At 37.6% G+C, this 6,000-nt stretch overlaps 1 long non-coding RNA gene across 1 annotated transcript; it reads left to right on the forward strand.

Moving 5' to 3' along the window:
* Positions 1 to 660: 660 nt before the first annotated feature.
* LOC134670581 (uncharacterized) lies at positions 661 to 2,941 on the forward strand. The gene is made up of 4 exons (XR_010099095.1): positions 661 to 690; positions 846 to 872; positions 1,874 to 1,906; positions 2,830 to 2,941. It is a non-coding gene; the product is annotated as an uncharacterized LOC134670581 (long non-coding RNA).
* Positions 2,942 to 6,000: the final 3,059 nt, after the last annotated feature.

A 6,000-nucleotide genomic window follows, 5' to 3' on the forward strand; every position in this document is an offset into this window, starting at 1 on the left:
ACAGAAGCAATTACTTATCGTATCGTATTAGGAGTAGGTAGGTATTAAATATACATGCGATAGAGAGGGGCAGGGTACAGGATACAGGAGCAAAGATTTTATGCAATTCTATTGACAGACATATTATTTATTTCGCTCCGAGCCAGTGGACGGGCAGCCTTAAACGCGCCTTACTTGCTAATAAGCATAGTCTAATAAAACATGGTCTTCTATTCCCAGAGTGACACAGGCCTACGTCACAATAACATGGCCGCTATATATAGCGCTGTCGCATATTATCATATAGCGCTGTCGCATGATGACGTAGGCTTGTGTCAGTCAGGTGACCTAGAAAAGACGGGAATGGAGTACCAGGCGGAGTATATTATTATACCATGCTAATAAGTATTTTTTTCTATTATGTTGCAGTGTTTTGGGTCAAATTGTACTTCTGAGGTATTAAACTGTATTGTAATAATTTTGTTAATTTAACCCTTATTTGTGATTTTAACGCACACGTATGTAGATGTAATTATACCTACTAGACTTTCACGTAAACCTTGATAGGGACAGTCAGCAGCAAAAGGTCAAATAATTTTTGACGTTTTTTTTCCCGCATAATGTACTTTACGTAGCTACACTATGAACGACGTATTAATTAATATTTTTTGTGGATTATTTCAGTGTATTGGCAATTCTTGTAGAGCCAGGGTAAAGTAACTTATTGGAAATAATATATTTTGTAATAATTCGGTATATTAAATATCTATATAAAAAATATCTCCTCTCAGAAACGGACAATACCGTCAGTTTCTGAGAGATGATAAGCGTAAAAAATACTTATCAGTTTATTTATTTTTGTACAGTGCAGCGGGATAAATTGTACTGTTAAGGTAATTATTTTCTAGTTTTTATGCATTTTTAATGTTACCATTTGCATTTTTTTGAATAATTATGGACCGATTATAGCCGAAAATATTATCTTTATCAAAAATGTTTTTTAAGACCCTTAAAGTTAAAATACCTTCCTTATCAAATACGCCCAACACCATAAATAAGCACAGAATAAATAATAGTACTAGGTACAGAAGACTCACTCTCTAACAAAACGTGTCTATTACGATTAGGACAGCGGGCCTACCGCGAACCACGTTAGACGTGTTGCCTCTCTGTCGCACTTGTAAATTTGTATGTAAGTGCGATAGGGGGGCAACACTTCGAACGTGGTTCGCGGTAGACCCTCAGGTATGGTCGCTAGGTGGTGACAGCGCCACGCGCGGCTTATGGCTAGTCACCAAAATTGGTGTGGAACGGATGTACTTGTTACCTGTTGCAAAGCGACGAAATCGCGAAGTGAGCCACGCCTGCCATAAGGTTAAGGCGAAAAATAATTAATCACCACTACAAGTAGGAGAGTAAAGGTCAAAGATTTCAAAAGTAAAGACAGGGCAGGGCCTGTTCACGAACATGTGTGCACCAACGAACATGAACAAACGCGATTTCTTTTCCAAACATGGCCGACAGACGGACATGGCGAGACTAACGGTTTCTAGCCTTTTGATTCTTTTGAACGCCACAGACGGCAATTTACGTCAACGCAAAATCGTGACAACGACGCCAAACACGGCATTTGACGTCGATCGTTTTTTGATGAAAAACACCCCACTTTTAGGTTGGCATTATTTATTCATAAAACTAAATTTTACCCCCGTGGCGTCAGTGGCACGGCAAATGGATGCGCCGTTTGGCGGTCAAAAGGCTAGTTGACTATGGGACCCTATAACGGCTATAACAGATCCAGTTGGTTGTCGGTACGATCGATAGTAAATATTAGAAAAATAAGAAAGAAGAAAAAATATTACGCCATTCACAAACATTTCGTATTTAATTATAGTGTACAGGAGTGTTTTGTGACGAGGAGAAATTTGTAAGTAGCAATCTGAGGGCCTACCGCGAAAACCGAAATTATCATTTCTGACGATCTAGCAGACCTACTTGAATTCGCGCTAGATGTATGGAGTCGCCTGCGAGAACGCAACTCAACACTCTGAGCACCAGTTGCCCGCTGACCACCCTCCCTCTTTTAGAGGTTAAGTCCCTCTCATCTAAACATTACCTAGGTATACCGGGTTATTCCCACTAGTTACCACCAAGTTCTTACCAGTGGTAACTACTGGGAATTTTTTTCCCACGTTTTACCACTGGTAACTACTGGGAAAAAAAATCCCACTAGTTACCCCCAACTCGGCTTGGTGGTAACTAGTGGGAATAACCCGGTATACCTAAGTTTTTTTTATGTCCAGTGTGCATCAAAAATAGTTTAGTAATTCTCTAATAACCTAATATCTCTGTAGATATACTCTAGCACACCCACTTTGTCAGTAGAAAAAGAAGGCAAAATAAAACAAAAATAGGCATTAAGTGTTAACCTCATACAAAATTTGCATTTCGCGCCTTTTTCTACTGACAAGTGGCAGTGTATATGTCTCTATGTGTAGAACAATTATACTAAATATACTTTTTGTTGTGTAGAGAAATATATCTATTTGGAATAGTATTCCAGTGGCCTATTTTATAAAGCTACAAGTTACAATTTACAAGCGGAAGTCTCTTTCTAACCCTATGTGTTAGAACGAGACTTCCGCTTGTAAATTGTAACTTGTAGCTTTATAAAATAGGCCACAGGATGGCAGACACTTTTGGTGTTTTGTTTAACCCGCAACTATTCATGCTTACTGTCCAACTGCTGCCTTGGTAACAGGCACATCAACAGTTGAAGCCCTGCCTGTTCCTTTATTTTTCAATATTCTCATTGTTTAAGTAATAACAAATATTAATATTGTATTATAGGGGCATGTGCCACCAGACGGATCCAGCTTCAGAGTGAAACTGGCACATTTATGGAATCTATTAAAAAGATATTTGAAATAATGACCAGTTTTATTAATTATTAAAATTGGATAAAATATGTGTTTTTATTGAGTAGTTCATCTGTTTGCCCTTATCCCATTTAGCACTGTCTGTCTTATTACAAGCTTATTTTATTGTTAGTATGTATGTTAGTTAGAGTGGGTGAAATCTTGGGAGCTCTTGACCCACTTCCCATTTTCCAATTGAGTTGAAATTTTGCAAACATAATTATGTAGGTCGGGTGACAATACAACATTATGGTACCATTAAGCTGATCTAGTTATGGAAACAGGAGGTGGCCATAGGAACTCTGTGATGACCCTATTAATTGTATGGATACAACACCACTTTTTTTCATAGGCAAGGTATATAGCCAGTGTAAAGCGTGGTTGGACTGATTGTCTACACAAATATACCTAAAAACAGTAATTTTATATTGAAATAAACAGATTATTGAATTATGCATGTTACATCTTTGAAAAGGTAATCTATTAAATAACTACGATCTTAAAAATAATAAGTCAACTAAAATAACTGTTTTCGACCTTAATTATACAAATGAAGATACTTACTTCAAATACAAACATTATAAAATAATTACATAACAAAATAAATGTTGTGTTAAAACATAACCTTTAAAAATCATCTGCCGGCTTTTGCTGTTGCTGTGTTCACTCATTCACTAATGTCAAATAGCCAATGACAGAGACTTGTTTGTTTGTATCTGTTTACGAAGCTTGCTAATACCAAACTTTTTTTTGTAACGATATATAAATTCTCTAAATCTATTTTTTATGGTTTGTATGCTCACGCTCTAATACATTGAATAAAATTAAAATGCCATAAGTACCTATATCAATCATTTAAATAATATTTTACTATTTATTTACCACATGTAGCACATAACAAACATGAACAATCTTGAACATACTCAATAAAATTTAAAATTCATGTGTAAAAATAACAACGTTTAATTCAACTCAAACCTTAACTTCATAACATCTAATTATGTTACGTAATATTTAATTTACTGGCCAATCCTTATTTTACGTACACAGCAAAAGTTAAATGTATGTACTTTGTAATTGTAAAACATCTTTATTACGTGAGATTAAAAAATAATACCATTAACCCGACATTTAAGAAAAAAGAAAGCTGTAAGCTTATACTTTATACTTGCCGGGCCCGCCATTTAATCAAGTGTAGTACCAACATTCAGGCAATAAATAACTTCGTTTAAGATGCGTCCAATTGTAATACTTTGTCTATGACTGAGGCGGTTTCAAAGCGGTTGAAAATATACTGCGTCAAGCAGATCTTGTCAGTAGAAAAAGGCGGCAAATTTGAAAAATGTAGGCGTGAAAGGATATCGTCCCATAGAAAATTTGAATTTCGCGCCTTTTTCTACTGACAAGATTTGCTTGACCATCTATAATTAGTTCATCGTAAAATCTTATAAGTTAGGCCATGGTTAGGCCAAGCTAAAGCCTCACATTCACACTCCTACCGTGTAGGCCGCCTCGTAGTCCGCCTCGTTGGGTAGATAGAATTGTGTATGTGGGTTGCGGACTACGAGCCGTCCTACCGTTTAGCCGTTTGTAGGACGGCTCGTAGTCGTCGTAGAGTGTGAATGTGGGGCTTAAGCCCCCTCCAGACTATGCGCGTGAATCGCGGGCGAAGCTGTCCGCGAAAATCGACGCCACACTCGCGTTCGCGGCTTCGCGCCGCGATTCGCGCACGAGTGTGGAGGAGGCTTTAAGTTGGTGGCGATTTTGATAGTTTAAGGCGTTTCCAGACTAATCAATTTTTTGCCAATTTGATCAAATTGCCCGATCGACTCAGGCCGTGCGGACGCAAACGCCAATTTGGCTCGCCAAATTCAACCGCTGATAATGACCGATATTACCGATAAAATGAAGTGCGGACGCGAAATACCAATTTATGGGGCCAGTATTTTCGTTATGGGGCATTTTTCAATTTAAAGGGCTCTAATATCACCATAAATCTAAAATTGGGGATAGACGCCAATTAAATTTCTGATCAAATCGACCGATTTGATCAGTCCTGTCTGGATACCGCTTTAGATTGTGCTAGTGTCATTAAAAATGTCATAATTTCATAAGGCCCCAGTACATATTGGGCCAACGCAGGCCAGTCCAAGGGACGCAGTAGAATGAGATAGCAATATTACTTGCTCCCTCTAACGTATGCGTCCCCCAGACTGACCCACGCTGGCCCAATATGTACAGAAGTTTGACGTTTAAAATAACACTTGCACAATCTGTACTATCAAAATCACTGCCAAATAAACAATTATTAGAAAAAGTCCCATGTTTAGGAAAGAACTTCAAAATATTGCTGTGTAAGCTTACTTACATTTGATTTCACGCGAGTAATTGAGAAAATGATAATGGAATTTTGCCATTAGCGAAAAACAAGGCGTATCCAGATTAGTCGATTTTTCGCCAATCTGATTCAATTGCCCAATCGAATCAGGAGGTGCGGAGGCAAATACCAATTCGACTCGCCGAATTCAACCGCCGATAATGACCATATTACCGATAAAATGAGGTGTGGATGCAAGAAACCAATTTGTAAGACCAGTATTTTCGTTCTAGGACATTCTTTCAATTTAGAGAGCTCTAATATCACCATAAATCTAAAATAGGAGATTGACGCCAATTTCTTTTCGGTCGATTTCATCAGTCCCGTCTGGATACCACTTTATTTTAATTTAGCCCGCTCAATAACCGCCTCGGTTCCACAGTTAAATGGTGAAGACATTACCGTCATATTAAAAATAAAATGAAATACAACCACTCACCCTAGAATAGAATTGTTATTAACATACTTAACAAAAAACAATTTTTGTGTGCCTTAATTATACAAATTGTATTTATAGGTCGATAAAAATCATTATGTTTGGCTGAACAACAATTATTTTAAAACTATATTGAACCATAAGCAAATTCTTGACGTCCGACGCCGCTCTTTCTCTTTTTGTCAAATTGGCAGCGCTGTTGCTAACGCCATTTTTGTTATACGCTCGAAGCTGCGTAAGGTGATCTTTTTTTACTCATGGGCTCGAGCTACAAGTGCGAAAGAGAAAGT

This window comes from Cydia fagiglandana, chromosome 14, assembly GCF_963556715.1.
Source record: "Cydia fagiglandana chromosome 14, ilCydFagi1.1, whole genome shotgun sequence".
Taxonomy (NCBI): Eukaryota; Metazoa; Arthropoda; class Insecta; order Lepidoptera; family Tortricidae; genus Cydia; species Cydia fagiglandana.